We start from the raw sequence: 9,851 nt of genomic DNA, 5'->3' as shown, positions 1-9,851 counted from the left end.
GGCAGCCTAGCAAGCCCAATTTTGAATATAAACTAAATTTCATCACATTCACATTTTCTCCTGACATACAAATGGACTATTACATAATGTTACCAATTAGTTTACCCTGACCAGCTTCTCATATTAGTAGACTACAGTTGATCAGACTGAACAACTGTCTCGTTTTCATCCCATACCGATGACAGATTTCTGACATGCTGTATGGGATGGTCAGGTGTAGCCTAGGCTTTTTGTAGCCTGAGTTTTTGCTTGTGTCTGTCCGGATTGATTGTGTTATCCACTTGGCTATATAAATACCGGAGGAAAGTGGAAAGCCTACTTGAGCGCACGCGAAAATGTCTAAAAAAATAATCTAACTTTTAATGGATGATGCGATGGAAGCTATCAAATCATTCAGAATAGTTTTCAACATCCCAGAAAAGACAATCGCAAGTTCGATATGTTCAGCAGGTAAAGCATCGTGGCGTGCAATTACCTCTGCAAGCTCCTTGTAGTTCCCTTGTTGGCGGGAACTTTCCCACTCGTCTTGGCCTCTAAAGGCAATTTCTTGCATGCCCCAAAACGCAGTGGTGTTGCTAAACCGCTTTAGGAACATCCCTGTTTCTTCTCACTTTCTCATTGTGTTGCGCAGTTTAAATACGCAGACCTTCTTCGTGATCGATGCAGCTTTTCCCCAGAAGCTTGAATCTGATGTGGGCATTCATATGTATGCTCCCTGCGTTTGTTTTGCCGTTTAACTGAACAATCTATGTTCTTCAGGTCATTGTACCCACCTTTCGACCAAGGCTCAGACTTTCCAAAAAGCAGACAAGACCAGCAATACAGGCGGTTTGATTCTTGGAAAATCTGGGTTACCTGCAACATAAGATCAAACAATTACAAGGGTTTAAGTGAGAGGTCTAATTGGTGTTTCCAAGTGGCCACATGCCTCTCCAAAGTGTGCACGGTTCCTAAGTAATTACTATGCACTTTAATGACTAATGAGTCTTGAACTATACTCTTACAAAAAAAAAGGGTTATTTGGCTTTCCCCATAGGAGGCACCTTTTTGGTTCCAGGTAGAACTCTTTTGGGTTCCATGTACAACTCTGGGGAAAGAGTTCTACATGGAACCCAATAGGGTTATACCTGGAACCAAAACAGTCCTACTTGGAACCAAAAAGGGTTATTCAAAGGGTTCTCCTATGGGGACAGTCAAAAAAACGTTTTAGGTTGAAGATCACACCTTTTTTTCTATCTGTAGCTGTGCCATTGAAGAACTAGAGCAAGCACACTTAGTTGTTAGTTTAGAACACAGCCCTGCATCCACGCCTTTACACAATTACTCTTGTTGTTTACGCAATCCAAAAATGGTCCATTATAACATGAGTCAGGTGGGCATAATTTGACAGCTTGTTCTATTACCAACACGACTAGCTAAATTATAAAATGCAATCTTACAGTGTTAGGCTTTCATAAGGTAATTCAAAGAAGCAGGTCATAATTTTGGTGTCCATAGAATGGAGTCATGAGAGCTGTAATGTATATGCAGGGAGTCAGAGAGCAGGTACAGAAGGTGAGCTTAATAATAATGAACATGGAGAAAATAGTAAACAGGAGAAGCATACTGAACATAACCAAAACCAAAACTGCCTAACGACTGAGGCTGCCGAGGGCTATATGAAGGGAGAATAATCAGGGTGGTGCTAAATGATGGGGAGCAGATGTGCGCATGATGGTTGCCAGGTGTGAGCAATGTGGGTTGCCAGGACCGGTGGTTAGTAGACCAGCGATGTCGAGCGCTGGGGGGAGGGAGCAGGAGTAGGAGTGACAAGTGCATTCAGATGCGTGGGCCGCTGCAAATTTTACTACATGATTCCATATGTGTTATTTCATAGTTTTGATGTCTTCACTATTATTCTACAATGTAGAAAATAGTACAAATAAAGAAAAACCCTGGAATGAGTAGGTGTGTCCAAACTTTTGACTGTTACTGTATTTTTTACTTCCGCCTTCTCAAAGGCCTAGACAGGTCACACCCAAGGAGAGGGGGGGAGGAGTGTGCATGTGGAAAGGAGTGGTTTTGTCGAAAGCACTCTGCTATTATAGGTTAGATGTTTTGATTGATTTTGTTTCTTACCATTCAACTACCGTACAATGAACTACCATATTGCGAGAGTTTGGACTTCTGTTTTGAAGCAAGAGGATGAGTCTGAGTTGTATTTCACTGTTAGTTTTACACAAATAATTATACATTTTCAGTTATAAAATTATCCATTTTGGATTTTGTATTAAAAGTACTGATGATGGGTGTACTGTTGCTTCATGCGTTGTACTGTGACTGTCCCCCACGCTAGCTACTACCTGCGTCATGACACAGTCACATCACCCACTCTTTTCGACACACCCACTCCGCCCCATACTCCAGTCGCCATATTGGGCTGCAGCTACCCATACTTGCTCCTGAGAGCGTGAGCAGAAGCCTAGTTTTCCCACAATCTTGCTAGCTTGTGTTGTAGTGAGAAGCGGCTGCAGCCGTATGATGTTTTTGCTAATTCGTTAACATCGTCCTTCAAGATTAGATTTAAACGTTAATAAGTACATTTTCAGATCATCATTTGATGACTGACACCTTTTTTTTGCAGCTCGCTTGTTGTTAGCTATCTATTTGAAAACAATATGCATGTGAAACATTGTTGCATTTAAACTTTAGATCACCGGTTACTTTGCGTGCTGAACGTGATAAAATATGTTTGCAATGGGAAGTAATAGTTGTTCTTTCGTACACGGCATGCGCATGTTACAGTCGCTGTCCTTTCAGCACCAGGAGCCTGTCAACGTTGATGTGCCACTGTTGTAATTATTTATCCCCACTGAAGTCCTAGGTCCAATAGTCACGGTTGGCCACTGGCATCTAGGGATGCATAGACAATCATTCTGGTGACTATTCTACTTTAGGACATGTTGACATGGATTATCACTGACGGTGGAAATTCTTGTCTCTGTTGGGTTGGAAGAGCACTTTTCCTTGAGTGTAATTTGTCGTCTTCAGGGTCTCCAAGTTGACTGTGTCTTTAGCGGAGAGAGAAACACAAACACACATATTACAGAATTTGAAGACAGTGGAGAACAGGTAGAGATATACACACAGTGAGGGTCTGTTGCCTTGCTGCATAGTTATCCCATTACGTCACTGGCAAGCAGCCCAGTCTCGGAGCAAGATGCTGAGTGGACACAAATCAAGGTGATGCTAGAGGAATCCACCATCCTCATTTAATTTAAAATAATCTCTCTCCCTAGCCCTGTCACTTGACCTTTGTGGGCTTCTTTATAAATAGATGATGGGTAAATGGTTTTGGTAAATGTTGGGCCGTGTGGCTCAATTCAACTTAACAGCCTCACAGAAATATGACATGTTGACATTTCTCCACAAGCCAGGATGCCATCAAGAAAGAAAATGGTCTACAAATGATATTGTTCAAGTTTACTATCGCAGAATTGAAAGGATGTAAGTTTTATGTTCATACATACAGTGCATTCGGAAAGTATTCAGACCCCTTGACTTTGTTTGTTACAGCCTTAAAAACAGGTTTTTAGAAATGCCTTATTTACATAAGTATTCAAAATTGAGCTCAGGTGCATCCTGTTTACATTGATCATCCTTGAGATGTTGGAGTCCACCTGTGGTAAATTCAATTGGTTGGACATGATTTCAACCTCTTTTAAACCTCTCTTTCATATCGTCTGAGATTGATTGGAAAGCTGCCGCTGTCATCCTCCTCTTCAAAGGGGGAGACACTCTAGACCCAAATTGCTACAGACCTGTATCTATTCTACCCTGCCTTTCTAAGGTCTTCGAAAGTCAAGTCAACAAACAGATTACCAACCATTTTGAATCCCACCGTACCTTCTCCGCTATGCAATCTGGTTTCAGAGCTGGTCATGGGTGCACCTCAGCTACGCTCAAGGTCCTAAACAATATCATAACCGACATTACTGTGCAGCTGTATTCATCAACCTGGCCAAGGCTTTCGACTCTGTCAATCACCACATTCTAATTGGCAGACTCAACAGCCTTGGTTTCTCAAATTATTGCCTCGCCTGGTTCAGCAACTACTTCTCTGATAGAGTTCAGTGTGTCAAATCTGAGGGCCTGTTGTCCGGACCTCTTGCAGTCTCTACGGGGGTGCTACAAGGTTCAATTCTCGGGCCGACTCTCTTCTCTGTATACATCAATGATGTTGCTCTCGCTGCTGGTGATTCTCTGATCACCAGCAGCGAGATTCTCTGATCCACCTCTACGACACCATTCTGTATACTTCTGGCCCTTCTTTGGACACTGTGTTAACTAACCTCCAGACGAGCTTCAATGCCATACAACTCTCCTTCTGTGGCCTCCAACTGCTCTTAAATGCAAGTAAAACTAAGTGCATGCTCTTCAACCAATCACTGCCCGCACCTGCCCGCCTGTCCAGCATCACTACTCCGGACGGTTCTGACTTAGAATGTGTGTACAACTACAAATACCTAGGTGTCTGGCTAGACTGTAAACTCTCCTTCCAGGCTCACATTAAGCATCTCCAATCCAAAATTAAATCTAGAATCGGCTTCTTATATCGCAACAAAGCATCCTTCACTCATGCTGCCAAACATACCCTCGTAAAACTGACCATCCTACCGATCCTCGACTTCAGCGATGTCATCTATAAAATAGACTCCAACACTCTACTCAACAAATTGGATACAGTCTATCACAGTGCAATCCGTTTTGCCACCAAAGCCCCATATATTACCCACCACTGTGACCTGTACGCTCTTGTTGGCTGGCCATCGTTGGCTGGCCATACTCGTTGCCAAACCCAGGTCATCTACAAGTCTCTGCTAGGTAAAGCCCCGCCTTATCTCAGCTCACTGGTCACCATAGCAGCACCCACCTGTAGCACGCACTCTAGCAGGTATATCTCGCTGGTCACCCCCAAAGCCAATTCCTGCTTTGGCCGCCTTTCCTTCCAGTTCTCTGCTGCCAATGACTGGAACAAACTGCAAAAATCACTGAAGCTGGAGACCCTTATCTACCTCACTACCTTTAAGCATCAGTTGTCAGAGCAGCTCACAGATCACTGCACCTGTACATAGCCCATCTGTAAACAGCCCATCCAACTACCTCATCCCAATACGGTATTTATTTATTTATCTTGCTTCTTTGCACCCCACTATCTCTACTTGTACATTAATCTTCTGCACATCTGCCATTCAAGTGTCTAATTGCTAAATTGTAATTCATTCTATTAATTTATTAATCTATTAATTAATCTATTGCCTTACCTCCCTTATCTTACCTCATTTGCACTCACTGTATATATATTTTTCTTTTATCTACATTTAAAATTTGGAAAGGAAATCATATTTACATAATGTCCCACAGTTGACAGTGCATGTCAGAGCAAAAACCAAGACATGAGGTCGAAGGAATTGTCCGTAGAGCTCCAAGACAGGATTGTGCCCAGGCACAGATATAGTGAAGGGTACCAAAACATTTCTGCAGCATTGAAGGTCCACAAGAACACAATGGCCTCCATTCTTAAATGCTAGAAGTTTGGAACCACCAAGACTCTTCCCAGAGCTGGTCGCCCGGCCAAACTGAGCAATCGGGGGAGAAAGGCCTTGGTTAGGGAGGTAACCAAGAACCAGATGGTCACTCTGACAGAGTTCCTCTCTGGAGACGGGAGAACCTTCCAGAAGGACAACCATCTCTGCAGCACTCCACCATCAGGCCTTTATGGTAGAGTGGCCAGACGGAAGCCACTACTCAGCAAAATGCACATGACAGCCCACTTGGAGATTGCCAAAAGGCACCTAAAGGACTCATGAGAAACAAGATTCTCTGGTCTGATGAAACCAAGATTGAACTCTTTGGCCTGAATGTCAAGCGTCGCATCTGGAGGAAACCTAGCACCATCCCTACGGTGAAGCATGGTGGTGGAAGCATCATGTTGTTGGGATGTTTTTCAGCGACAGGGACTGGGAACTAGTCAGGATCGAGGGAAAGATGAATGGAGCAAAGTACAGAGAGATCCTGCTCCAGAGCGCTCACGACCTCAGACTGTGGCGAAGGTTCACCTTCCAATTGGACAATGACCCTAAGCACGCAGCCAAGACATCGCAGGAGTGGCTTCAGGACAAGTCTCTAATGTCCTTGAGTGGCCCAGCCAGAGCTCGGACTTGAACCTAATTAAACAACTCCGGAGATACCTGAAAATAGCTGTGCACCGACGCTCCCCATCCAGCTTGAGAAGATCTGCAGAGAAGAATGGGAGAAACTCCTCAAATACAGGTGTGCCAAGCTTGTAGCGTCATACCAAAGACACTGCCAAACGCTGCCAAATGTGCTTCAACAAAGTACTGAGTAAAGGGTCTGAATACTTATGTAAATGTAATATTTTCAGTTTCTTATTATTTACACATTTGCAAAAATTTCTAAAATCCTGTTTTTGCTTTGTCATTATCGGGTATTGTGTGTAGATTGATGAGGGGGGGAAATGATTTTATCAATTTTAGAATAAGGCTATAATGTATCAAAATGTGGAAAAAGTCAAAGGGTCTGAATACTTTCCGAATGCACTGCATGTTGAGGTGTTAACCCCCTGTTTCATGTGTAGGTTGTGCAACTTCTGTTTTGCAACAACACTAAGAAGAGCATGGAAGTTACTCCTGGACTGAAGATTTGCATATCCAGTAAGACGAGTCCTTGGGAACCTCTTTTGGCCCCAATTACAGTGACACCCCATAATTATTTAACGAGGCAGGTCAGTTAAGAACACGTTCTTATTTTCAATGACAGCCTAGGAACAGGGGTTTAACTGCCTTGTTCGGGGGCAGAACAACAGACCTTGTCAGTTCAGGGATTTGATCTTGCAAACTTTTGGTTGCTAGTCCAACGCTCTAACCACTAGGCTACGTGCCACCTAACCACTAGGCTACCTGCCCTGCCGCCCCATCATTAGGCTAGTAATGACACTGTGGTATTCACCCTATGGATATTACCCCATCAATATGTGTATTGGGAAACACTGTAATTCATTTGTACAGAGACAGATTTATGCACCATCTGACAAGGATGGCAGTTTCTTTTCACCTTTGATGTTTTGCTTTCTGCTGTCCCTTTCTGGGGCCCTTTCCTGAAACTACAACTATATTTCAAAATGGGTGCCATTAAGTTAAGTATGCTGTTGGAAATATGTGAATTTGAAATACAATTTGAGATGTATTTTAGTTTTATAGAGGGCCATTATCAAGTAACATCTTTGTGTTTTAATTGGTATGTGTTGGTGGGGGCCACCCCCCCACAAATCCCAAGTTTTTAGCTAAAAGTGGGCTTGAGACCACCTAATAATATGAGTCTGAATAAAGGCTTCAGGATGCTTCGTTTTGGCTGGCGGTTAGGCGAAGTTGGATAGGCGAACTAAATGAGTGTGCTTGCATACTCCCTTAAAACACCTTCACTTGAAAAAAACAAGAAGCGGCAATAGTACTGTTTGGCCATTTTTAGATGCATTTAGCCAGTGTACACATCCTCAAAAGTCAGAATGAATCTAAGATAACTCAAGAAATCTGTCATTCATTATTGAAAAATCCCTAAAGTTGACCAGTCACGGACAAAGGGGAGTAGACTTTGGCTGACCTCAAGATTTTTGTTGTTGTACCAGAACAGCCGAAGAATGTCACAAAATGTCGTCATAATTTATGCACAAACTCCTCCAAACTGTTTCGGCTGGGAACGTGCATTTCCAGACGACCTGCTTTGTGTGTGTGCTGTGACCGTAAACACCTCCAGATCTCAAGACATGGGTTTGTGTGTTTACTGTACATGTGTACTCAATAGACTGAAAGCTAATCTTCAATTAAACATTGAAGAAGGACAATACAATTGTTGCTCATCTTCAAACATGTCTTTTAAGGATCTTTCAAGAAGATGCATTTGATACGGATCTTAATACGAATCTTATCACTACAGGATGAAGTTGTGTAGCGCCATTAATCATATTATGTTTCTAATGAACTAGCTATAGGGAATAATGAATACAGTAATTTATATGGTGAATTGTTCTCTTGGAAGACAACAGATTGTTTTTGTTTCAGTACAATAACATTTTCTTTAATGGTATTTGCCAAATTCTGGATTTTCTTTTTGTGACAATTTACAATAAAACATATTGTATGTTGTTGATGTTGAACACGTTCAACTTTATCCACAACTTTATATTCCATTTTGTGCAACTAAAAGTTCGGAATGACACAATCTCATATATACAACATCTAAAGACCTGTATTACTATGCTGAGAGCGTTTCAGTTTCTAAAAACATGCATTTGGGTGTTTCTGGAGCTTTTGTTCATTTTTATATTTTAGCCCCAATACTGCAGAATGGGGATGAGGAAGTCAATCACTGGTTGGAGTCAGTTTCTGAAAAACAAGTCAAATTGCAAAAAAGTGTCTGGACACTTCAATATCATACCGTTTATATCCAAAATACAAATTTGGTTGTAAAAAAGTGAACTTCTCCTTTAATGAGGCCGTGTAAACAATTAGGGTTTATATTGGCCAGATAATTTCTTTAATAAGCAAATAAGGGCAGCATTTACCGACATCCTTGATATTTTACTCTAATGTGAGGTTGTACTCAATTGACTGAACAGCAGCACTTACTCCTGTCTGTCATTTTCTACTGTGCATTCATTTGTTTAATAACCTTCTTTTTTTTTTATACACGCAACTCACTGAGTAGGCTATATTTCAAATAGAGGCGATCATTGTGATCTTAAAATGGCACATATCAACCTAGACTCAGGAGTAGACAAAATCAGGGACACACAAATTAGTATGATATGTTACGTTTGGTATGGTATGTATTCATTTGTGGATGTCCGTCATCCATTTTGTTTGATACGTTGCGAATTACAATTCTTATGATATGACCCACATAAAAAAAATACTATATTGTATACTATGTTAGGAATACCATATCACTGTAGTGTTTTGTGAACTAGTATTTACTGTAGTATACTGTAATATCCTGTAGTATTTACAGTTTACTATAGTATAAATACTGATGTAAAATGGTTTATATACTATAGTAATTACTGTAATGTTTTGCAGACTGTGCTATACTGTAGTATTTACTGAAGTGTTTTTGTTTTATAATCTTTGACATAGAAGTGGACGGCTTTCTCCTTGAGGAAACCTACTAGAGAAATACTAAAAGAGAAAATGTTCCATAAACTGTAGGTAAAGTAGGTAAGTAGGACTGGGTTCTGAACGGAGAGTTCCACACTTCTGCTCTTCTCTATAACCTGTAGGGAACTCAATATATGGTCTATACTTGGCATGTAGGTCGCTCACTTATGGGTGGCGCAAATTGGAATATGCTAACAGCAGGAATCTCTGCTGACTGGTAGACAGAATGTGTGTATCGCCTGGAGACGAGTTTCAATGGTGATGCTCTGATTAGATAAATCCTAATTCCAACGTGTAGAAGCTGTGGACTATGATTCCATTTCTCTCTCATGCTTGGAGCAAGGGCCATTGGTACAACAAGACTCACACTACGAGAGATTATGCACACTACGGCTCGCAATGCATCATGACATTTTCAAGTCACTTTCACTGCGCAGTGAAGAGAGTATAACATATTATACTCCATACAGAAAAAAACATGAATTTCACATGTAATAATCTTATGTGAAGTTAATGTGATAACATGTGACAACATGTAAAAGCAACATGTGATAACATGAAACCACACGTGAAAACATGGTCTCATGTGAAATAAATGTGACAACATGGAGAAGCAACATTTCAACATGTGATAATATG

At 41.3% G+C, this 9,851-nt stretch overlaps 1 non-coding gene across 1 annotated transcript; it reads right to left on the bottom strand.

Moving 5' to 3' along the window:
• Nucleotides 1-9,196: 9,196 nt before the first annotated feature.
• Nucleotides 9,197-9,251, bottom strand: LOC139420745 (U7 small nuclear RNA). The gene has a single exon (XR_011635533.1). It is a non-coding gene; the product is annotated as a U7 small nuclear RNA (small nuclear RNA).
• Between the last annotated feature and the right edge of the window lie 600 nt (nt 9,252-9,851).

This window comes from Oncorhynchus clarkii, chromosome 11 (genome assembly GCF_045791955.1).
Source record: "Oncorhynchus clarkii lewisi isolate Uvic-CL-2024 chromosome 11, UVic_Ocla_1.0, whole genome shotgun sequence".
Lineage (NCBI taxonomy): Eukaryota > Metazoa > Chordata > Actinopteri > Salmoniformes > Salmonidae > Oncorhynchus > Oncorhynchus clarkii.
Note: the sequence above shows the minus strand (reverse complement) of the source record. Positions and strands in the feature narration are given on the sequence as shown.